This window comes from Paramisgurnus dabryanus, chromosome 5 (genome assembly GCF_030506205.2).
Source record: "Paramisgurnus dabryanus chromosome 5, PD_genome_1.1, whole genome shotgun sequence".
Taxonomy (NCBI): domain Eukaryota; kingdom Metazoa; phylum Chordata; class Actinopteri; order Cypriniformes; family Cobitidae; genus Paramisgurnus; species Paramisgurnus dabryanus.
The window spans coordinates 16897053-16924067 of record NC_133341.1 but is presented as its reverse complement, the minus strand read 5'-3'; the positions used below and the strand labels follow the sequence as shown (position 1 = coordinate 16924067).

At 36.8% G+C, this 27015-nt stretch overlaps 1 long non-coding RNA gene across 1 annotated transcript; it reads right to left on the bottom strand.

The window, feature by feature from the left end:
• Positions 1–578: 578 nt before the first annotated feature.
• Positions 579–2257, bottom strand: LOC135748878 (uncharacterized). Its single transcript, XR_010532243.2, has 3 exons — positions 2069–2257; positions 1264–1370; positions 579–1186 (listed from the first exon to the last, which is right to left on the bottom strand). It is a non-coding gene; the product is annotated as an uncharacterized lncRNA (long non-coding RNA).
• Positions 2258–27015: the final 24758 nt, after the last annotated feature.

The following is a 27015-nucleotide window of genomic DNA, read 5'->3' as shown; positions in this document are numbered from 1 at the left end:
ACAGGCTGTTTACTGCGGTAAGCTTCAGACGCCATATCTTTCTGTGCTAAATCACTTTTTCTTCTCTTTATTTTCTTCTCGCTATTAGCCTCCCCCTGTGCCCTCGGTCTCCAACTATCATTACTTTCCGCCGCTATGTGACATGCTTTTTTCTTCTTTGTTACATCATACTCACTAAAAACAGTTGGGTTAAAAATAACCCAATAAATAACCCAATGGTGGGTTACTATAGCACCGACCCATTGTTGGGTTATTTTAACCCAATGCATTGGGTAGAAAGTTTAACCCAATTAGTTGGGTTATGAAATAACCAATTTGTTGGGTTATTTTTGCAATGCTGTTTTAACCTCATTATTATTATTATTATTATTATTATTTATTACTATTATTTGCTTTATAAATAAATAATACAAAACTTACAAATACATTTATAATGCTTTATTTTCATTTAGTCATTTGCACCTGCATTTAAGTGTATAAATACATACATGTATAGAAGCATAAATACATACACACATACATACATATATACATACATAAATAAACAAAAATATAAGAACAGAACAAATCTACTCCATCTTATCCAACTAAAAACTGCTTAAAAGCATAGTTCACACATTTTGTCATCATTTTCATCCTCTCATGTTCTTATAAACCTGTATATAAGTCTTTACTTTGATAACCACAAAGGTATATTTCAAAGAATGTTTGAAATCAAACCGATCATGAGCCCCATTCATTTTCATAGTATTCTTTTTTCCTACTATGACAGTCAATGGGGCTCATGATCTGTTTGGTTTCAAACATTACTCAAAAAATCTTCCTTTATGGTCATCAGAATAAAAAAAATGTATGTTTGTAACGACAGGAGAGGAAGAAAATTATGACATAATTTTCATTTTTTGGGGGAACTGTCCCTTTAAACAGGTGACAGTGTGTTAAGGAAACATCACCTGGTACAAAATGTATTGTGTTACAGAAACTACTTAACAGTAGTGAAAGGTTTGGGATACTCTGTCTAAAATGTAAAAAATATTAAAGCACATGTCAACTGCTGGTCTTGCTCCTGGGCCATGCCTCCCCACGAAAACAAAGGCTTGTGATTAGTCGAATTCATCCCATAACAGGACATGGGGTCTTCGTCCTACCTCCTCCTCCAAATACTGGATTATGTTTGTTTTCTGACCTAAAGACACAATTTTCACAATGTAAATATGCACACATAAACAGGATAAAAAAACAAGTGTCATAAATGATACTTACAGGTTGAAAATTTATAAATGCTTGCTTTGCTTCTTGGTACTGTAGGAAGGCTGAACCATCTTGCTGGCCATTTTGTAAGGTTTTTAATGCAACATCTCCAAGAATGTCTACATTTAATGAAAAGAATAATGAATTAAATCTCAAAGCAAACACATCTGGCAAGCTGAATAAATACTCTACTTTGACAGTAGATGTCGCTGAAGAGCAAGTTCAACCGTTACCGGGGTTACAGTAAACAGTAAAAGACGTGCAGGATTAAACAGCGCTTTATCAGGCGACAGTAAGACGACAATATAATAGCTTCTTAAGACATTTCCATTCAGAAGCACATTTATATTACAGCTCTGTTTCTATAACACAGACCGGCTAAAAAAATATTTGGAGCCAAAAACAGCCGGTCGCATTCTCTTACAAAAGTTAAAAACGGTTTTTACTACACTTTAAACAAAAAAGCATTGTCTGTTACAGAAAACACGGTTAAAGCAATATGACAATCAATACGCCATGAAACTAACGTTATAATACTAAAAAAAGACATGATTCATTTTCGTAAGGGATCATGCTGTTGGTGCTGTTTAGTATTAAACTAAATTGCGATGTTTTTCCACCTTTATGATGGTTTAAAAACGCGTGTTGGCATCGGTAACAGTTAATCAATGGAACACGTGTAACGGACAAAAACTAGACAACAGCGTTTTTGTACAAGTATTTGTAGAAATCGTGGCTGATAGTTTACTGTGTTAGAGCTTAAAGACACTTTGTAGCAAATAAAACATTACACAGAGATATATATTTTAAAACGTACCTCTCGTGTCTGTCCGCACTCAGCAGTGGCACCTGTCGACCATTGAAATTCAAAATGCGTGACGTGAGCCCGATTTTAACCCATCGGTCTGGGTTGTTATAGAAATAACCCAATACAAGCTAGGAATAACCCAACACAACAACCCAATATGTTTAACCCACCTGTTGGGTAAAACAAATAACCCAACGGTTTTTAGAGTGTATGCTAATCATCATCATCACTTTGCCATCACTGAATCGTTTACATGTGTTCCTCTCTGGCACTCCCCTGTTGCCCTTCTTTACTCCTGTCCATCTCCTTTCTCATATTTATCAATCACCTCTTCCATGTCTCTCTCTCCCTCTTCACATGAAGGAGCAGATGTCAAGTTTCCCTCTAAATCTGGCTGAATTACAGAAACTAACAGCTGCTGCTAATGCTATACACAGAAAGAGAGAGAAAGAGAGTTTGCGACGAGGAAGAAAAGATGATGGTGAAGGAAGTCATTTCGGCTGAAAAATAAAGATGGTTTAACTGGTGTTACCTGGTCTTCTAAGTTGGTCAGGCTGGACCAGCCAAAGACCAGCTTGGCCAGGCTAAAACCAAATAGACCTTCTTAAAGGAATATGCAAATTAGCCCATCATTTACTCACCATAATGCCATTACTAGGTGTATATGATTCCCTTTATTCAGCCATTATAATTAAATAATATCCTGACTCATCCTACTTTAACCTTGAAATGCACCCATCCATTAACATTTTTATACATCTTCTGTATCAAATGATACGCTTGTGAGAGAAAACACTTCCCATTTTCAGCGTATTTAAAGTGAACATATCATTAAAATCTGACTTTTTCTGTTTAAGTGCTATAGTTGGGTCCCCGGTGCTTCTTTCATCCTAGAAAATGTGAAAAAGGTCAACCCAATAACTTATTTTTGGTAAACCATTCTTTGCAAGCATGTTAAAAATATAGTGGGTTATTAAAATTTGGCTCCCCTTGTGATGTCAGAAGGGAATAATACCGCCCCTTAATCTGCACTATCCAACCACGGCACTGCCATTAAGTACAGAGATCAGCTCATTTGCATTTAAAAGGACACAAAAAAAAACAGCACATTTTTGCTCACACCTACAAAGTGGCAATTTTAACATGCTATAATAAATTATCTTTATTTTGAGCTAAAACTTCACGTACGTACTCTGATGAAACTAATGATTTATTTGACATATAGACAAAAAGTCTTGTGAAATGTCCCCTTTAATGATTGATATGTCATCTTTGAATATAAACACACGTAGAGGATTGAATACACACAAAATGGTTCCATGTCAGTAGTATGACGAACATTGGTGTGTTTTGTCCGCTAGTCGTGAGACTCTTGAGAACCAATGAGCGTTTTTCTCTCACAAACTATTTATTTAAAGCAGCTAAGACCAGCTAAACAACAAAGGCTGCTTTAAGATTTTTCAAGCAGTGACAGATAACAGAAATGAATAGAAAGAGACCAAGCCGCAGTTGTATATGAACACAAAGAAACGCAGGTATTCAGAGAGCGTATGGTGCGCAAACACAAACACAGCTGTTGTGGTCATTATAGTCAGCAGTCTTTGAACCTCAGCGGAGACGCTACACACTGTGCATATTCTTTGTATTTTGAAACATTATCCCTTCCGTCTACATTCTACCAAACACAGAAACACCACATGTAGGGTTTTAATAGGCCTTGTCTTTAATGTGCTTCTTGCCTGAAAACTACACTCCTCGTCTGAGGATGCAGCGTTAATGGGCGTCTGTGGTGGAGGATATTATGCGAAACTGTATGGAGAATCTACTTTTACAAGACACTTTTACCATTAGACAAACTGTGGGGGGTGCACATACACACATGAACACTTTCTGATGTACTCAGTCTTCACTGATCTATCAGTGAAGACCATGGGGATTATATAGTGTGTATGAGTAGGGAAACATACAGTAGTCAATTTAGGGCTACATCCTGCAAAAACCACAGTTTGAGAGATCTGCTGTTATTGGCCATATTATATGACACCTGGACGATAGATCCAACAAGATCTTTCATCTCTCACACAAGTACTAATTGCCTGAAAACTAACACCCTTTAGATTGCTCATAGAGTCTTGTGTAATGTAAACCAGTTAGAGCTCTTAATAAACAGACCTCTGAAACATGCTTAATTATTTACTTCTTTAATACTTACAGTGAACAAGGCCCTCGACATCTGAGTCAGGTTACCCTGGAGAACAAATGCGAAAAAAGATTTATTTGCCTGCTGGAAATGTCATTCCTGTCATCAGACTGTTTTCCGTTTACCATTACTGTCACCAGGAGAAATGTTTGAGCTAGGGAGGTCTCAGTGTTGCTCACAGATGAGTGAGACTGGGTGAAGAAGAAATGGCTTACCAGAGTAAAGTACTGTATAATGGACTTTCACATGACAGAGGCACTCTGAAAGAAGATAGATTGAACGTATACCCTGTGTGTTTTGTGTCACTGTTTGCACCACTGTCTGTGTGTTTGATGGGTATTGATTTATTTGTTTGTTTGTTCAGTTAGTGTTTACCTCCGAAATATCAGCCAAAGACATCACACATCCACAGGGTTGTATTTAAAGAATTGTATATTCAGTATATTCACTTTTGTAAGAAGCTGTTACTAGTCTATTGGGGAAAATATGTATTTTTGTTTAAATCACAAGTATTCAAATCAGATTAATGGTAACATTTTGGTATGGGGAGCAATACCCACTTTTAACTAGTTGCCTTTTAGCTTGCATAAAAAGTTTGGCGGTAACACTTTATTTTACGACCCGCAAAGTACCGCGTAATAAAACCGAATTTACAGCGTACTTATATGTAACAAAAGAGTACCTCTACAGTACGTACTTGTAGTTATAAGGGAATAATATTTTAAGTTTGGGGTAATAAGGGGGTAAGAATATATGGAAAATTATTCTCTAAGTATTTCATAACTACAGGGTACCTATTGTAATATTACGTGGTATGTATGACTTACGTCTATGGGTAATATGTTTTTTTTTTTTCATATTTGCTACTTACCTGATGAAGTGTTTTGTATAGCCTACAGTTGATGTCTACAAGCCACGTCGGCAAATAAAATATAACACACAATAAAAATAATAGCAACTTGTACCTCTTTGATCTGTATATGTATACAGGAGTTACCAGGTAACTCTTATATTTGCGGGCTGTAAATTGAAGTGGGGCTTATTCCCCGATTGTTCGGTGTATGTACCAGGTAACTCACATATTTGCGGGCTGTAAACTAAAGTGGTGCTTTGTTCACCTCTTGTTATAGGGTAAATACCATAAACATACAGAATATTGTTATTTTAATTTTAAAACAACTTATTTCAAAACATCTTTAAAACACTATAATTAAGCCAACACTTAATGTTTATTATCACATAACTTTTATTTAAAATAAAAAGTCATGACAATTTTTCATTGTTTTTGCGGCTTGGCTTCCTCTGTTGGTGTTCTTGTCCACTCGGATGATGAGTTGATGTCGTCTCACAAATGCTGTTCTGCATTACATATAAAAAACATAAATGAAAGCCTTCAGTAAATGTTTCTTCACTGTGCCTTGACAGAAACAGAGTTTTCTAAGCCAGTTACGTTTATAAATTTTAGGCTTACTTATGTGCTAGCTAACCGGCTACCGTTAGCTAGCAACTTTCTTGAAAAACATTGTTTGAAATGCGTGAGTCATGTATTAACAAAACCAGTCACCTTATCCAGCATGCGGAACCTGCTAACATCACTCGCAGCCGTACTCCACAGTGTAGAACGTTTTTAAAACCTCTTAAAGAAATTTCACCTCAGGATCGCGTTCCAGCAAACCTCCTGAAGACGGCGGCGCGTTCTACACCTGCGCAGTAACCTACGCATGTAGTCGTCTTTTGCTTTAGCGGGAGCTGATATCTGCTGTTGTTTCATTCTGGTTTGCCATTTCATAAACTATATTTGGCTAAAATACTTGTGTTTACAGTAAATAAATTGCAAAGCACCACTTCAAATATGTCCGCAAATGTAGGAGTTTCCTGGTAAATAGGGAATAAGTTGCTATTTGTATTGTACTTACCTTAAAAAAAAGATAACCACATTAAATCAGCTGGACTTTTGTTATTAAAAGCAAGTAATATAGGCTACTAAAATAAAAGTGATATGCTGTTATATTTATTTGCCGATGTGGCTCGTAGACATTGACTGTATACAACATTCAGTAGTCAATATGAAAAATTCACAATAAAAAACAAATAAAACATAATTTCCCCATAGACTTGACTAAGTCATACATACCACGTAATATTACAATAGGTACCCTGTTGTTATAAAATACTTAGAGTATAAATAATTTATAATTCTTCATATTCTTACCCCCTTATTACCCCAAACTTAAAATATTATTCCCTTATACCTACAGGTTACCTACCCTGTTGTTACAAATAGGTACGCTGTAAATTCGGTTTAATTACGCGGTACTTTGCGGGTCGTAAAATAAAGTGTTACCAGTTTGGCTGTAAAGTCCCTGTAAAGTCAATCTTGAAAATAGTTTCTAAACACATTAGAAATTATAGAAATGTATTGCTGAAACACACAACAAAATACTGTAAGCTTCATAGTAGAGGTCTTCTCGGGTCCAAAGAAATGTACCCGATCCGAAATGACCCGAATCACTTCATACCCGAACTGCTCCATTCGTTTTACTTTGTTATCTGACGACGACACCAACCTAACCGATAAAATGTACATTTGTAATTGACTGACATGTTTGTCTCAATGAAAATGAACCTTCCGACAACCACACAATGTCGCAAGCGCTCTTGGCAAACAGATGAGAGGTTTGAAAAGGACATTGACGCACACAGGCGAGGAGTTTGGGTCTTCTCGGGTCCGTTCAGAAAAACACATTCATTTTTAAATTACCCGAGACCCGATGCCGCTATTATTGTACCCGACCCGAGGCACATGTGAAATTTTTAGACCCGAACCCGATCGGGTCTCGGGTCGGACCTCGGGTTTTCGGATCTAAGTGGACCCGTGAAGACCTCTACTTCATAGTACGGAATTGACCTATTGCTAAGCCCCACCCCTCGAACGCAGATGAGCCAATGGCATTTGAGTATCAGTTGCACTGTAACCGTAATTTGGACAACTGCGTGTTTCAGCTCCATTGAAAAGCATTGTAAAATCATAAGCTTACATCGATTTTATTGTGTTTAAGCTGGCAAAATGGTAAAACAATGTGCTTAGGTTACTTCTGTCTTTTCTCATCCGTCTTTCTGATGAGACGGTAAACCGACGCCCCGGCATCCTGGCCAAACTTCCCCATTGGCCTACTAATCATCCCCATATATACTAATTGGCTATATCACTCTGTCTCCTCTCCACTAACAAGCTGGTGTGTGGTGGGCGCAATATGGCAGCCGTCGCATCATCCAGGTGGATGCTGCACATTGGTGGTGGCTGAGTAGATTCCCCCATTCATATGTAAAGCGCTTTGAGCTCTGCAGAAAAGCGCTATATAAATGTAACTAATTATTACTTATAACACTAATCCCAGGTATCTTGGGAGGATGGGCAATACAAATTTATTTATTCCATTGTCTAAACTCAAACAAGATAGAGCAAAATGCCACGTAATGTCCAGATCAACAAGGATTTGTTCTAAGGTAAGTCGAAGGAACAATTCTTTTATCTGTGCTATCGTCACCTAAGCTTATTATTTGCGATCATTGTGTACTAAAACAACCTTGCCTCTAATAAGTTAGATAATGTTAGATAGCTGGTGCTACCGTTAGATAAAGTTCAGTGCCTTTCCATATTAAACTGTTTAAATGTAAATTTATTTAATCTAACCCTGGGGTACATGAACAGTGTTAATCCTGATTTCATCTGTGATCGTGACGACCGTAACATGAGGCTTCAACCGCTTGCATTGTGATATGTAAACCCTCACTTCCAAATTAATCTTGTTTCCCATCATATTTATATTAAAATCTTTATATTAATATCCCTTTGTGTCATATTTAAGTCCCACTCGAATGCTCCTCGATGAGAGGTGGTCCTTCTGTGTCCACAATATATCAAAAACATCCTGTGACAAGGTTTTCAAACTGACAGCTCACATTGTAAAACCGCTATCAACCTTTTGTTTGTCCGAGTTATCCAGTAACTTAGCGATAATTGCAGAGTTACACTCTTCATTATTTTCAGCATTTCTCAATTCAGAAATGTGGCTTTACCCACCATGCATGACCCACCCCCAACACAATTACAATTCATGTTGTAGCGGTATTTGAAAATTGAGAGAGATGGCAGCTTTCCTGCGATTGGGCATGGTTTAAGTTCACATGCCCCCGCCGTTTGAGAGCTGAGAATGCTGCCTATTTTTTCAAGATTTTGATAGCTTATTTTATTTACTTTTTTACATCATTTACATTTGGTTGGTTGGATAATAAGAATTTTTTTAGGTGCATTTTTTAAATTTTCTATGGGCAGTAAGCTTTACGCATGCTGTTTATGTGCACCAAACGCCTAGCATTTTAGCTGCCTGCCGCGCCTAACATTTTTGCAGGAGCGCTCTGAGCGCCTGAAGTTGAAAAAAGTCAACTCTGAGCTGAAACGTGCCTGATATCATTTGCTTTTTTCCATTGTCCAATTGAATGAGGGGAGAGGCGGGCTTCTGTTGTGGTGACCGTATTTTCAACTATGATTCTAATTCTTATTTCGAATACTATTAAAAATGGATAGTACAGTAGGTATGTTTAAGAGAGTTTTACTAATCAGTCTTTCTCAGACTGGAGACAACATACTGTAAAATGTCAAGGACAATACATACAGCATCAACCTAGTCCATTAAGTATTCGGTATAGTGCTGCATGTAGCAATCCTATATATTCTCTTTCCCAGATCCACAGGGAGTTTGTTCCTGCAAATATAGAACAAACATATTAGTATAACCTGTCGCATTGGCTAATGTATTCCTATCCAAGCAAGTCTACACACACGCAGACAATTGTGTAATGTAAAAAAAACGAGCATTTACACACAAACATTCACACTGTCACACACTCCCGTCATCACAGGAACATCTGTCTCAGTGTTTTGAGAGAAACTGACCTTGTTTACCCCTTTTGCAGCAATTATGCATGACAAATAGCTCTGAAATTGTGAAAACATAAGAAAGCACACTCAATCCAAGCTTGTGTCTCAGATAAGATGCCGGGTGGTGTACATCTTTTGTATGTGTTAATCTGTGTCATTTTCAATAACAAATAATAAGTCCTTATTGTCTATTTCTGGCTAACAAATATGTTTTTTTCTTATATGGCCATTCCAGCATCTATAGCTATATTCATGGCAAGAATCAGTAAATACATACACAAATTTTATTCACAAAGTTGATCTATAGACAGATTGAGGAAGGGACAATTTAGCATCTCCAATTTGGATTGGGGTGTCAACCCACACTGACACAGGGAGAAGATGCAAACTCCACACGGCCACCTGCCCTAGCCGGGGCTCGAACCATAGACCTTCTTGCTGTGAAGCAGTGTTACCCACTGAGCCACTGAGCCACCCCAGATATGGCTTTAAGACACATACTGTACAGTATAAGCAGCTGTTGTTCAGTTTTGGGTTCATGTAAGCCATACACAATATGAATGCATTTTACTTATTGGGAAACTCAAAAATATCTTTTAAACCTGCTATAAAAAGATTTTTTATTACACTTGAAATCTACACCTCTCATGTGACCTTAAAATTAGATTGTGATACTAGATCTTAATACTTCTTAAATTCATCAGGGTTCGTAAAACACTTTTAGGTGCATTGGAGAGTGTTGTTAGATTTGTTTATAGACTTTTGAAAGCTGATTGCCTCAGGCCTTGAGATACCCAAATGTTTGAAATGTGGTTTATCAAGGATCTTTTTAAGGAATGATTTATTAAGGACATTCATAAAAGAGGTTATTGACTGTGCTATGTTTCAGCCGTCCTTGAGAGTCTTTGAGAAGTAGTCCATGAAACCATCTTCCTTTTATTCTTCATCTTCATTCTTTTTTCTACTTCGACCTTTCCGTTTAGATATTTTAACTTTAGATTTGTAGAAATATGCTGTATTAAACGCTGACATTTGTATTTCATTTAAATTAACTTTTAAATTGAATACAGAATCACTAAAGGGGACATATCATGAAAATCAGACTTTTCAATGTCTAAGTGCTATAATTGGGCCCCCGAGTTCTTCTATTAACCTAGTAATGTCAACCAAGATCAACCTAAGTTTTTGTAAACCATTCTTTGCAAGCATGTGAAAAAATAGGTAATTGAAATTTGGTTCCCCTTGTGATGTCAGAAGGGTATAATACCACCTCTTAATCTGCACTATCCAACCACGCTAATGTCATGACACGGAACTGAAGTGAGGACGCAAACACAGAGTTTGAAAATAAATAACATTTAATGATAAAACTGGAACAAAAACACTAGGAGCAACACAGGAACATCCAATACAGGGAACAGACAGGGTAGTAATGACAATCTTCCGACACAGACAGCAGTATAAATACACAAAGACTAATGACACACAGGTGGTAATTAACAATGTCCAGGTGATGACAATATGGAACAGACACAAAACATGACACGGATCACCGTGACAGCTAATGCCATTAATGCTGCGTTCCAGGCAACCCGTAACCCGTAACTCACGAGTTCAAAACCACGCCTCACGACTCTGAACTGGGAGTACATCGATCTAGTACGAGTTCACGGGTGGGAAGTCACGGGTTTGACTGCCGTTCCAGTGCACTATCACCGGTAGAAGGTTGTAAAAACACGAGTTACGGGCTGCCTGGAACGCATAAGGTCGTGAGTCGTGCTTTTGAAGTCGTAACTCACGGGTTTAAAAACCTGCCTGGAACGCACCAGAGTCGTATAATAACAGAGTTACGAAACGCTTTGATCTCGCCGCCGCGCGGTCACGTGATTCATGTAACGTTCTACAGTTCCAAACCAAGCAGGGCTGTCAATCTGTTTGCATAGGTTTTCAGCTATTTTAGGTAAATATTAGCTTGTAATGGGAATTGATCACTATACTTACTGTGTTTATAACGTTTTTTTTTTTACTAGGGAGTGATGGAAATACAGTAAATCAGTTAATAAAGATAAACAGTTAATTGTGATCCAAATATAACTGTGGTTATCTATACCAACTACAGCAACACAGTTGATCTTTTATTTTTGTAGCAAAATATGGCTATATAAATGGCTATCAATCTGCTAAAAACATAATTCCTACACTTTTAATATATTAAAATCACAAAAAAGATCGCAAACGCGGTTATTTGTAACAGTGAAGCATAACAGAAACACACTAAATTCATATTTTAAATTCACATTAAATGTTAATATAATCATACATGATTTTCGAGGATACATCACTTGTATTACTTACCAAACACAATGAAACACATAGCAGCATTGTGAAGCAGTGTGACTTTCTTATAAGGCATTTAGCTTGTCGCTGTTGCCCCCTAGTGTTACTCGTAATATATAAAAAAGATAAGTATAAAGTAGATGGCCACCAGTAATAAAATATTAAACCATTAAATCTATATTATTCACACATTATACACAACTCATTAAAATATAAAATTTTTACTAGTTATTATTAACGATAATCATTACCTACAGCAGAGTTCATAAAATATCACTGTTGACTATATTAATGAAATGTCCGAAAATGTAAAGAGAAACGGTAATTTCATCGATTTACCAGCAGGTGCCATTGAAATGAATGGGCTTCAGTGCTGCGTTTGGAACTATGCGTCACTACCGGTCACTACATGAAACGCTGTTACTTCCGCATTCCATTCTTACAACGGACGTCTATGTGAGTGTCGTAACTCTATTATTATACGACTCTGGAACGCACCATAAGTGCAGAGATCAGCTCATTTGAATTTTAAAGGACACACCCAAAACCAGCACATTTTTGCTCACACCTACAAAGTGTCAATTTTAACATGTTATAATAAATAATCTACATGATATTTTGAACTAAAACTTCACATACATACTCTGGGGACAGCAAAGATTTATTTGACAGCTTAAAAAGTCTTGTGAAATGTCCCATTTAATGATCAGCTTATCAATTCGAAATCTATACAGTACGTCTACTTCTATTAGCAAAAGTTTATAAATTAAACTAGAAATGATAAGGCAAATTATAAGATTGGAAAATTCTGGAGACAAACAGCAGACACGTTCAAATGCTCAGAGCAAACTCAAGTCTGAAATCCCCTGCACCTGCTCTTCTTTATTCACACTGCATTGTTTGAGTCAAAACCAAGGTTTTAAACACTGCAGCAACAACAAACAAAACATTTAAAGATGAATCCCATAAAACCACATATGCCACCTAATCCCAACCTATTAAAAATGAATAGAATTTTTCCAGAATAGAACCAGAATAGAATTTGTGAGAATTTGTCATTTAGAAATTTATGTTTATCTTTTCATAGGTAAATTCATCAAGTACAATGAAATGTTCAGCATTTAAGCACAGGTTTTGTACATTTTGTTACAATACACAAATTAATAAGTTCAGTTTGAGTTTTGAGACATTTGTTACTTTTACGACCCCAAACTTCCTCCTTCACTTGCAAAAAGTAACTTTATTTATGTGCATACAGTCTCTTTGTCCTTACATAGCAAGTTTTTAATAGAGAAGTTTAATGTAGCAGCTAAATCATAGCCTAATATCAAATTCCTTAATAAAAATGGTGCACATATTGTAATGTACTAACACACACACACGCACGCACGCGCACGCACGCACGCACGCACGCACACACACACACACACACACACACACACAGAGAGAGAGAGAGAGAGAGAGAGAGAGAGAGAGAGAGAGAGAGAGACTGGGAGTTGATTGTAAGGCTCTGAAAATGTAATAGATTACTCAGAACGGTTGAAAAATCAAGTGTGTGTGTGTGTGTGTGTGTGTGTATGCGCTTGTGATGGATGAAGTGTGAGAATGTAAACAATCTACTGTGTAGCGACTGATGGATGCAGACGTTTTAAAAACCAAAGCCCTTTGTGATGAGATTTCACCTACTGCCTGCCCCTTACAAATGTAAGTGTTACAAAAGACTTAAAAAATGTCATGAAAATAAATGATATGTTATAAAGTTGCTATAAAAGTATTGGCATGTTTAATTTATTTTCAGAACAATTGAATTAAGACCAAATGCGTTCTCCCCTGTCTGATAGATAATCTATAAGTACACAATTTTTCCCATTTTATTGCTCTGTCATACACAGTCTAAGGAAGGCATACTTTCCATTCAATTAATTGTATGTGACATATCCATGTATATATGAATATATGTATGTAAGTATGCATTTTTCCATCCATCCACCCATCCATGTGCGTAAATGTGTGCGGAGGATGTTATTGGTATTTCTCTCAGCATCAGTATGTAATGTGTCCTTTGTGCCATGTGACTGAGAGGATTGGTATTTTTTCCCGATTTAATGTGTCCTCCTGTGTGCCATTTGACATGACGGAAATGAAAAAGGTCAATTCCTATTGATTGATTACCACGGTTAGTTTACTACCTAATGGGAAATAAAAGTGAAATGGTGAAACGCACACAGCGGGTCTATTGATAAACTGGCAAGAGTGGGAAAATCAACAACCCGCTCAATGACAGCAGACTGAGAGCAAGAGCCGAGCCTGGCCCTCATCCACCTTCAAACAACCTCACACTAACATTAGCATACATTATATGCAAAGGAGATGACAGGAAATTGTTTTTTATTCAGTCAATTTAGCAAATAATATCCTATATTTTGAGCTCCAAATGGGATTTTCCAAACATTTATCAAGTGACACCTGTGATGGAGACCTTATAGAACAGCAGAGTTCATTGCTGCCCTATCTCTATATTTAATCCAGCTAATGAATGCTCAGCATGACACTCATCCAGCCTTTCAATACAAACACGCCACATGCACATGTGACGCTGACACAGGAGGAAAGCACCACAAGGCTAAAGTTAAAGCTCTGGAGATGTAGACACATGGTTGTATACATGAGCCTTGTCACGTGGATCTGCCATACAGGTAAATGCTAAACTAATTAGTGGACAATATACACACTGTAAAAAAAAGATTTGTTTCAACTTAAAAAAGTAAGTGTTCTTGCTGCCTTAAAATCAATCAAATGAATAAAAATATTAGATTTCATGGAAGTTTCCTCTAAATCGCTAAATGATGGTCAGTGTTGTGTTATAAACAATTTCTACTTCTGTGGCAAGCGCTGACAGTCAATTGCTCTTGACCAAACAGCATCATATTAGATAACTTTAAACTCAAATGTAGGGGAAATAGTCAAAACCTGCATCAGTTATGTCAACGTGTGTTCGAATTCAAGAAGGATGTGGAGCGAAACTTCCACAAACAGCACGGGAGGTAAACATGTCATATGCATCACAATGTGCATCACTGTTTATTTGTTCAAGTTTTAAAAATGAAAACTTTAACCAGTAAATAAAGTGGAATCTTGCTATTTCACAATATGGTTTTCCACCTCTGCACAATTTATCCCTCATGATTACAATGCATAAGTCAATCAGGCTATTGGTTACTGTACAATATTAAATCTCTGCGATTTCTATTCAGACCAAGAGGCGTTCAGCCAAATTGAACACATTTACATTCACATGTAAATGTATTCCTTTCACATTTGTTTATTGCATTTGAACATGCTCATTTATGACATCTCATCTAAAGCCTGGCTTTGTTATGTCACTATACTCCTGATATGCCTTTTAACAAGGATTTTATCCACCAGCAAGAACAGACTTTAAAAAAACTGATTGACAGCTATTGATCCCGGATTTCCACCATGCAATTTATTCAATGAATCTGCCTGGGGAAGATGGAATTTTAATATACGATTTAATAAAACTACTGTCTATGCTTATAGCTGGATTTCAAAAGCCAAGCAGACAACATCATTATTGTTACACAACATCCATTAACCAGCTGGCATGATTAGAACAATATACCCAATATTGTGAGTGAACAAAATACTTTTGCAAACATGATAACAAGGCTGTATGAAAGAGAAGATGAGGCCCATGGGAAAAATGATTGATAATTGAATTTTCACAGGTCTGTGTTGAGCAGTTAATCACTGTCATCCTGATGAGGTTTATTTGTCTAATTGTAATAACGGATTGATTGTTGCATCCATTGTGAGAAACATATATGACTGCTATAACATTATGTATGCTATATAATAACATTAATAACAGTATGTAACAGTGTGACAAACACCAAAAAATCTAATTATCACACTGCACACTCAACATAGTGTATGCACTGTAAAAACTGATATAATATTAAAAATATATTAATGTTACTTTAACTTAACTAATTAAGTTAAAGAGCCCCTATATAACTACTAAAAACATTATTTTGAGTATTTGGTATAATACAATGTTTTGCATGGTTTTACACATACCATTCATTTTTGTAACTCCAGATTTCACTCTCTTCCTGAAACACACGGGTTTGAAAAGCTCTGTGTCCTTGATTGGCCAGCTAATCTGTACGTTGTGATTGGTCTGAATACCTCTAATGTCAGCCGGTAACGTGACGCTCCTTACCAAAGATTCGTGCACAATGCAATGCTAACGGGAGTTAACTTACAGGCTGTGAGACCAAAGCGGGAATAATGTCGGTCTTGTCTACAACACCAATCCCAGGAAGTAAACTGTTGCCTACAGATTTAAGTTGGAGACGATAACTCGCGTCATTAAATGTGTTGTCCCTATACTAACACACCTCCTATGTTATTATTCATTGTGCCGCCCACCACGGTCCTGCAACATTAGATCAGAAATGTCTTGTCTGCAAGTGTTCATTTATCACAAAATAGAGTAACACGAGTAACAAACTCATTTAAATTTCAATAATTGTAACTGCGTTACTTGATAAAAAAAAATACGTCGTTACATGCTCATTACCGCTAAAAGTAGTGGAATTACAGTAACGGAATGACTTTGTAATGCGTTACTCCCTTCACTGTTTTTAACATAACTTGTGTTGGCCCTTTCATTTATTTTAAAGGACAAGTTCGGTATTTTACACTTAAAGCCCTGTTTTCAGATTGTTTATGATGAAATAGAATGGTTTTGACTGAAATTTCGACATATGCGGCTGCCCCGAGAATCTTCGGGTATTTGTTTTTCACCTCCCACCTCTACAATGGCTGTATAGGTGCACTGGAACAATGCTTTCTAAAATGCATTAAACTTTTGTTTACAAAGACGTGAAACTCACCGAGTGGTCAGGGGTGTTCACTGATATGCTCACACAAAAATCGCTGCAAACGACGCTTTCCAACAGGTGTTTTACCATTCTTTGTAAACTTGTGGACCTATTTTTTTGAACGCCTCACACCCATATATTCTTCCGTTGAGTGCTTGAATAATAAACACTCCAGCCCAGTTGGTGCTGATAATCCGCCTTTGCCAATTGCAAGAATAGAAACAAAGTTCCCGGCGCGGAGTAATACAGTACCTCACAGCACATCTAATACAAGTCAAAGGAGTTGGACAAAAACTACGATAAAACCTGTTGGAAAGCATCTTTTGCAGCGATTTTTGTGTGAGCATATCAGTGAACACCCCTGACCCCTGAATCACGTCTTTGTAAATGAAAGTTTAATGCATTTTAGGTTGTTAGATTGTTCCTGTGCACAAGCCATTATAGAGGTGGGAAGTGATACAAGAAAGTGATATTTGTCACCAAAAATCTTTCCATTTGCTGTAACACAGAGAATATTGGTCCAAAACAGGGCTTTAGGTGTAAAATACCGAACTTGTCCTTTAACATGAAATAACACCTTAAATGGCATGACAAACACAATGTGTAAAAAATTAACACATCATTTTTTTGCAGTGATCATTCTGTTTGATTTATAAGCTTGTTACCTCATGGGGACCTCAAAATGTCCCCACAAGGTCACAAAATACTGGTATTCTTATCAATTGGACAATTGGTCCCCACAATGTGATAATTACCAGGTACACACGCACGCACACGCACGCACACACACACACACACAAACAAGCACAAACAAATGTTCTGTTATACTCCATTTAACTCAATGTACAAGCCAGAAATTAAACACTGTTTTTACACATGCCTACTAAAGGGTTAATGTTGCCACATAGTGATAAACAGTAAAAATGACAAATTTTACCTCTTTGCAAAAGGAATAACCACCAAGAATAAAAAATGCATGATTGTAATATGATGTCATGGCTTTGCAATCAAAAAATGTCCTTATAATGTAAGTCAATGGGGAAAAACAGTCACAAACATTAAATGGGGGAGAGAAAAAAATCTGATGCTGCAAAAAAACTAAAAATGCATCAAAGCCAATGTTTTTCCAAATATTTGACATGCCCAAGTGAAGAAGGTAAAAAATCCAGTTCAATTACCTTTTATATTAAAAATCAGTCATTTTGTGTGTGTTTTTCACCAAATCAGTGACATATCTTATGAACCTGAAAATTATAGAGTTAAAAAATCATGTCATTTTTGTAAACATTTGGTTGTTTTGATCAGTACTGAGGTTGACTAACATATGTATGTAAAAAATGTGAAAAAAATATTCGTGATACATTTTTACAGCCATTTAATTTAGTTAATGTTTTCATCCATAAACAACACGACAAGTGTATACATTTGCTCATGGTTTTAATTTCAAAGCATCTTCCCCAAATATGTGTCAATATAATATTTGTCACCAAAAATCATTCCATTTGCTGTAATACAGAGAATATTGGGCCAAAATAAGACTTTAAAAAAAACATAGTGGATGAAAACACATAAGGGTTTTTGCTACACATTGCAGAGATCGTTTAAAGTTTAACAGAACACGGGTTACTTAATTTTAAAAGATGCAAACAAGAATGGCAAGAATCTCATAGAGGAGACAAGCAATCATTATATAAAGCTTTAGTTATTTATTCAACTAAAATTAATAGGCCATCTATTAATCTCTCTCTCCCTCTCCCTCTCCCTCTCCCTCTCCCTCTCCCTCTCTCTCTCTCTCTCTCTCTCTCTCTCTCTCTCTCTCTCTCTCTCTCTCTCTCTCTCTCTCTCTCTCTCTCAGTAAGAGGTCATATTTATTTATTTATTGCAAAAAGCTGCTTTTATATATATTAGTTTAATGCATTCAAATTCTGATTAGAATGGTTGGATTAACAAAGTGTTTTAAATTGACATGTCTATATGACATTATAGTGATTGTGTATTGAAAAACACAATTTTTTGGAGTATCCACAACGAAGTTCGTCACAACATGCATGTACAGTAGCCCATCATGTGTGTGGTTCCTTTTTTGCTCAGCTTCCTGTATAAACACACAAAAAACATAAAAGCTTTTTCTCCAAACAAGACAGACAGACTGAGTGGATAACAAAAGAGAGGGGGTAAATAAGGGAAAACGAGTAGGCTACAAAGGATCCTGTACTGTAGGTTGAAATCAAAAAGACAGCAGCCCTCAATAGACTGAACAAAATGACAGCCAACAGAAATGAGTGTCTAAGTCCTTTTGTGGAAACAAACTATAGTATGTATCCACATGCCTATTACAGTAAGTTTTCAAAACAAACAAATGAACAAATCTGTTATTTTAAAACAGCTAAAATGAGGAGTGTTTGATACCATATGTCTGACATAAAATCCCCTCAAACCAATCTCAATCCCACCAAATCTCATCTCTCCCACTTTCCAGTTTCAAAATGTGACTGTATGTCATGACACAAATTTAAAAACCTTTTTTAAACTACATTATTGACATTTACTTCTCACCGCTCCTCTCATGTTCGAGTTTGGAGTGCTGATGACAGATTTGAAAGACATCATCCAGCTGTCATACAGATGAAGTCTGATCCCTCATGTATTAAAACAGCACATTTGCCACTCAATATCTGTGATCTCAATTCCCAAGATTTCCTGCTGTGTATTCCATTATAAATAAATATATCACTCTATTTGGCTTCCTGGAAAACCTGATCAATTAAAGCATTCTGCATTGAAATATTTTGTAGAATAATCACTAATACAAATGTTCATTTGCATGTTCCTCAAACTTATAAATATGTTAAAAATAAATTGAATGTCTATAATTTGAACAGTATTTCTTCTATCACAGTGTTTCTCAAATCCAGTGCTGGAGCAACACTGCTCTGCACATTTTGTATTTCTTCCTCTCTCATTTGAAAGACTCAGTCAGTTCATGGAGATATCTAATAATAAACTGATGATTTAAATAAGGTGTGTTAAATAAGAGAGACATAAATGTGCAGAGCGACTAGATTTTCTTCTAGTGCAATGTGTTTTATGTCCTATATACTAATGGTTGTTGCCATCAAAAGCACCCAGGCCACTGCCATTTTGCATATCAGATAGATAGACAAGCAATTCCACATCTAAGATGAAGTGTCATTATTGATTATTTTTAAACAAATCACTAGAAGCGTCTGAAAAGGAACTCATGTATTCTGCACAGGGCTGTGCACAGGAGGTGGCCGGGTGGATAGAGCCACTGCCTTTCTAGCTTCATTGGTAGATCTTGAGGTGCCCTTCTCATCAATCCCCGCCCCCCCCAAAGTGTTCTGTTACTACTCTGCTAAAGATTCAGTGATTCCACTGATAATATACTTCCTCTTTTCCCGGCTGCTCCACACTCTAAAAATGTCTGGGTTATTTTCGACCCATAATGGGTAAATATTGAACAGAACACATGCTGGGTTAAAAATTACCCAATATTTGGTTGTTGTTATGCAACCAGGGGGTATAATAACCCAGCAGATGGGTTAAAACAATGCAGCATTGGGTCAATTGTAACCCAGCATTGTGTTCTGTACAATATTTACCCATTATGGATAAAAATAACCCAGACATTATTAGAGAGCCGTGGATCTCTCATAATCTATTTTCGGTCTTTGGAGAGTGTAGACGACAGTTCCCTCTTTGTTGCATTCACAGGTAGATTCATTACATTACAACATTTGTTGATCAGCTGAATTAGGAATTTAGTAGTTTGTTTTTGTATTTCCAGCAGGTAAATCATATAGAATATTAGGCAGTTTGTCACACTTAAATTCTTGTTATTAAGTATATTATAATAACTTATCTTGCCACTAGTAATCTATAATAATAATCATATTTTATTAAAACCATATTAATAGTACCACCCCCCTTAGTGCTCTATTTTTTTGGGGGGGGGCTACAGCCCCTCATAATGTCTGTGCACGGCCCTGATTCTGCATCCTTTGAAGAAGGAAGGCCTTTCTTATTTTTTTTGCTAATGTAACTGTGTAAAATGTATAATACATAATGTATGCAATCTTGATGCCAATCCTGTCTTTAAATAGCACTGATCCATGACTGCCATCTCCTCTTGTCTTTAGGAAACCAAAACATTGGTTATTTTCGCTGAGGTATTTGTTTCAGAGTTCAGCTAGCCACTAGTTAGACCATTAAACAAACAAAGACCAAATGTTAAGTTCCACCAGAGCCGACGCCAGACCATAACTAACAGGGGGGCATTTGGCTTCCAACGGGGGGGGCACACAATAGCAACAATAACTTGCAAAAACAAGACATTAAAACAACAAATACAGTGCAAGCACACACTCATACAACTGGTACAGACTGTCAGCTCATTTCCCGTATAAAGTGCAAAAGACCACAAATTATGCGCAAAACTGTTGAACTTCGACCGCGGAGAAAGTGCAAGTTGAGCTCCGCTGCGCTCGCGCTTTGCTCGACGCAACAACAAACCGCCCTCGCGCGGCGCAAGCCATTGAAATGAATGGGTTTCATAGCACAGCGCGTCCTAGCTTGAAAAAAGCCGCTTTACCATAATCACGTCGTAATGCTGTTAACGTTCTATAGCCACACTTCACATTTAAGCTTACGTAATTTAAAACAACACTAACTTACCTTTAAAATAGCTGAAGACGGCGTGTACGAACATTAAACTTCCTTAAAACAGTGTCCTGTAGATTTGTAAATTCCACCTCGACCTCTAATCTCTGAGTTTGAGCTAGTCTGTGTTTGCATGAAGTCGAAGCAGGCGGTGTTGGTTCGTTCTAAATGTTCTAACATTAGTTTAGATAGTTTTACACGATCCATAAAATGCCGCGAAAAAACATGTTGCTAGTATCAAGTCACAAATATGCTAAAGACGTAAGACGGGTGAGACGCGGCAATACATCCAATCAGAGAAACTGGTCTATTTTAATTAAAGAAAACACATATCAACTATATTTTCCTCATTTGATTACATTACAAGTCATGAAACGTTCATTGTTTAATTTATTTTAATTATTCTTGATATATATTCAATTAATAAAAAACTTTGTAGGGGGGCACAACAACCTGTTTGGGGGGGGCACTGCCCGCGAATGCCCCCCCCCCTTGCCACCGGCCCTGAGTTCCACCCATACGCTTAACCGCGACAAAGCACTTGTGTCCGAGTAAACCATCTATATGCACAATGTCTTTGTGAAAAGGTACATAAATGCAGAAACCTCATGATTATGATCCTTGTTTGTCCTGGTGGCTAACAACATGTTTCTCCACATTAGGTTATAAAATAAGTAAACTTTTGGCTTTCTAGTTACACAAAGAAATCTTATCGGCAGACTGTTTGCACTAAGGATAAATAAGGTTTGAGTTTATGTTGCAATATAACACTTTACAACCAGTTGGTTAGCTCAGTTTTGCTCAATAAATAATTGTGGCTCTATACAGAAAATCCAGCATTATCAGTAAATGTAGCCTTTCATTTTATAGCTGCCACACATTATTAAACAGATATTAGGTTACGTAGCAAAAATTTGGAGACTTTCAGTGTTAAGCATTTCTGAGTTGAATTCAACACCTAAAGAGTACATTTAACATAAGGGCCAGATTTACTAACAGCTTGCGCCAGCACGAACCGTCATTTTGGCATCACGACTGTGTGGTCTAGTTCTTTTTGCGACTGACTTTATTGCATATCTAGGAGTTTCCCTTTCAGATGAACTTATTTTTTTTTGGGAGATTATTTAAATGATTCACTCAACGCGATTGACTAATGTTTGTGCGTGTGTTATGACAGGTAGTTGCACCATTATTTAAAGATAACATTTGTATAATCCACGCGCTAGAGGGCGAACAATCAAAACAAAATGACGAAAATTAATGATGCGCTGAAGCAGCGTGGAATGATGGGATTTGTTGACGTTAACTCAACCACTGATGGCCATCAATCAGACGGGAACGAGAAATCATGAGGTAACGATATTAAGGTTTATAAATGTTGCAATTAATGACATCATTTTATTTTATTATGTAAGGTTTCATGTAATGATCCAAACGCAATTGTTACAGTATTAACCCAGCACAGAATTAAGTGTTTAGATTAACAAACATACCATAAACAAGCGAGTGGCCCGACAAACGCTATTACAGCTCTGCTTGTTTGCAACCCTGAAGTAGCGTTGGTCATTATGAAAATCAGCTGTTGCGCTTGTGTTATTTAATCAAAGTTTATATAAAATATTATATTTATATCAAAGTGGCAATTTTAACATGCTACAATGAATTATCTGTGGGGTATTTTGAGCTAAAACTTCACATATGTAGTCTGGGGACACCAAAAAAAATCTCATAATATAACCCCCTTTAACGCGTGTGTGTCTAAGAAACTCTGGCCTAGTGTTAAAAATGTAATTATCTTGAAAGTGTTCATTTAATTCTGATATAAGCGTGGAGCTATAAAAACTCTGAAAAGGTGTTGAAATCAACTCTGTGAGAGTTAATTTAACACTGGACATTTTGCTGTGTAGATAACTAGTGCAAAATGTATTGCCGATAGATATAATTTATATGAGAAGGGGGACCATGTTTCAATCCTAATGGTAATTTATTTACCCAGGCCAGAACCCAAAAAAGCCCAGAGTGGTCGTCGAAATTCATTTAGCCATATTGAATCAAAAGTACCTGTCAGAGCTTATATAAACCTATTTGCATCAAGCCAGATAAAAATCTTTAATTCAAACAGCAGTTCATTATTTTATGTAGCTTCATTGAAGTCTACACTGCACAAAGTTAATAAGTCACACATCATTCTGAAAAGTTCAGTGTGTGATGATAATCCTTTATAGACACATGTAAGTGTAAAATTTCAGCTAATATACAGTAGGAATGAAATGGAAGATAAGACCGTATGCGTCACGACATGAGGTCAAGCTGTGATAATGTTTCACTGTATTTCTGTGGTCTCACCCTCATTCACTCAATTTCCGTCTAAGTACAAAATAAAGAATGAAAAAAAATAATAATAACTATAGTCCCTTTCACACATACAGTCTTTACTGGTAATTTACTGGTAAATTGCAGTTAACAGGTCATGTGTGAACAGAACCTTTCCGGTAAATCAGTGCTCCCAATTTACCAGTAAGACAGATTGTAAGATTACCAGTAATTTACTGGTAAGTGGTATGTGTGAACGAAAAATATATAGGATTACCGGCATTTAGAACGGACGACGTCAGACCATGCTGACAGCTTCGTGCCAATCAGAACATTTTTATACAGATGACGCGTTTACCCCCGCACTGTTTACGGAAGTTTCAACACACATGCTGCTTAAAAGTCGAGCACACCTGAAGTTAACATCCACATTTCTTCACCAAAGTTGTTTAAAAGCTTACCATCTATTTGTCAAATTGCCGACGTCGTTAGCACATTCTCTGTGTAGCCTAATGTGCAAACGTGGGTTCCATTTGACGCCGCCTAACGCAATGTTGTTTGGTCACAAGCAACTTCGCTAATGTCAGCGTTTGCCACAGATGTGAAAACAACAAAATACGTACCGTGGATATTAAGTCATAACCCGCCATTGTTTACAAATATGACACTGAGTTGTCCCAGAATCCACCCATCTCTGTGTTATTATTGAAACAACACATTTTATGTTACTTTAAACACAACTTGTGTTATATTTAAACAAAAAAATGACACATAATGTGTTAAAAGCTTAAAGCACAAAGATGTGTAAAAAATTAACACATCTTTTCTTAGAGTGCATTTTTGTATTTACTGGTAAATTAATTCTGGTAAATTCATTGTAATTTACCAGAATTATTGTGTGAAAGAGGCTTATGACAATAGAACACTAAGAATTATTAAGGTGCTAGTAATGTTTGCAACACTACAAATATAATATACACCAATATGTGAAGAAATTAGAATGCAAATACCATAAAAAAACTCCTTTCCTCAAGCTCTCTCTCCCATTCTCTTTTCCCTGACAGGAATTAGAGCTAGAGGCAAGCTGAGCCTCCCAAGCGGGTCTCCATCACGTCGGGATGTGGCATTCTGAAGAAGATGCTCCCAGCTCTTCCATGTCCAGACGCTGCCCTACATAAAAGGCTGTCAAGCTCACTTGACTCTGTGCAAACTGCAGGGGGTACACTGTAAAATTTGGAGCACATCTTATTACAAAGGCGAGAATTGAATTTCACAGTTTAAACCGTTACCGGGTGTATCTGTGGAGAAAATAAAAACTGAGTAACAGTGGATAGGAGATTCGGGTGAGTTTCAGATTGTAAATAGCGATCCTGTGACATTAAAAAGGATTCAGGACATAAATTATGTTGTTTTACCATAAATATACTTTAGGTGTGAATATTTAAAATGGAAAAATGTGATTGAAAAATATAATTCTTTTTCGATTTAAAAAAGACAATGTTATAGACCCTTTAGTTGGTAAACATTGTGACGTATTTGTGTGGGCGAGGCTTAGCTGGAGGCAGAAAGAGCCGCAGAGGCTATGTTGACAAGCTTAAACTAGCATGTTTTAGGAGGGATTTATTAAACATGGATGCAGAAGAAATTTCGGATCTGTCCGAATATGTACAGTCACTGATTCTGCGGGACCGTGACAGGTATTTTTGTAAATTAACTCTTGCGATTTTTAGATATTTCCTATATATTTTTCATGATCGGCTCCGTCTAGTCTGTACGCCGTATTGCATTCAACCACAATTGTCTTCTTGATTTCTGTGAAGAAATGTCTGCCGGGATCCGGTTAAACTTTATTTTTGAACCAAAAGTGCAGTTCCTTCTAATCTGGCAGCCAAGAACACAACAAGATGACATTTTAAAGTCAAAAACTCAAACTTTTAGCGCACCGGCTATGAGTTCCTACTTATTTTTTGCCTCCAGCTAGAGCGGTGACGTCACAGTGACGTGGGTGATTAAGGGGTCTATAAAAAAATATAAAGTAATCACCATTAATATAGCCATAGATGCTGGAATGGTGTAAAAAACAGGGTTTCCAAATGGGTGTTTTTGTGAGTCCCTGGTGGTTTGCGGAGAAATTGCAGGGAGTTAGGGAGTTGATAAAAAACAATTTATTCATTTTTAATTAAATCATAAAATGCAAACATATAATTTCAAAAAAAAAAAATTCTAAATAAACAAACAAAAAATAATATAATTCTGTTTGTTTAATGTGCATATCATGTGAGCGTTACACAACACTACACAATATATCATAACACTGAGAACTAGGGTTGTGCCGATAGACAACACTACTGTGTATGAGTTGGAGATAGTTATTATTTTTTATCAAAGTTTCACATTAACATGCACATTGCATGGTTTTCCTTGCATGAGAGGGTTTGTGGGATTCACTTTACGCAAGAGAGCTTGTAACATGTGTAGATTCCTTCTCGCACGCACCTGGACGTGTAATGCACGCATCTTAGACTTTTCCTCACAGCCTGTAATACGCTGCCATTACCTTGCACTAGAGAGGTTGTTAGGTGCACAGGGGTTTAAAACCAGTGCATGTGTTGTTCCTGCTCCCAGGCACACATAAAATTTCAGAGCACCATGGCTTTAATGACGCTGATTAATGGCATCAGTTTTAAGAAGGTTGCGGTCATCACAGTGTTGCCCTTCTAATAATCAGCATTTTTTTTTATCAATCAAGTGGCTTGTCATAAATGAGTAAAACATTAACAAATAAATAAATGAGTAAACTATTTCCCTGCCCTTGATACTATTGTGTATCGGCAATCTTACAGGTGGGGCGATAGGACGATCGCACAATGGGGGATTTCGTTCAACACCAGTGTTGGGCAAGTTACAAAAAAAAAAGTAATTAGCTACAGTTACTAGTTAATTCTTTTTAAAGTAATTGAATTACTCTATCAGTTACTTTATATCAAAAGAAATTTGTCTCAAAGGTTTGGAAACCCCTGATGTAGAAAAAAGGCACCAATAAGAGCCTAGAATAGGTAAACGGCTTCAATGCTGTTTAAAAACCATCACAGGAAGCTTAAGAAGCTGCTTGATAAAATGCCAAGAGTACAGAAAGAGAAATTGTGTGTTTGAGTGAATAGGAAGATATTATCTTGATTAGCTCACTTTATTATTATTTTTATCACCACCGGTACTCACAGCACTCTTTGATGACATCAGAGTAAAAGACAAATGAGCTACTGGGGCAGTCTGACCCTTGTTTATACGCTCATTGAAATTCTAAACAATTCATCTTCAGAAGTGAGTGCTTGAACGTTGGAGTTTGTGTAGAATTAAGTAGGACTGCTGAGACTAGATGAACACAGACTGAAGCACTATTCTGAGTTTGGAAAGGATCCAAGGATCATAAAAATAATGTGGGTTCGGATGAGGTGACATGCAGACAGGGACTGAAACAGGCAATTTGTATCACCACTAGCGGATTCTTTTTTTATACATTTGCAATTTTTATGTCAGAAACATCAAGGCAGACAAGCAATCTGAAGGGGCAAAT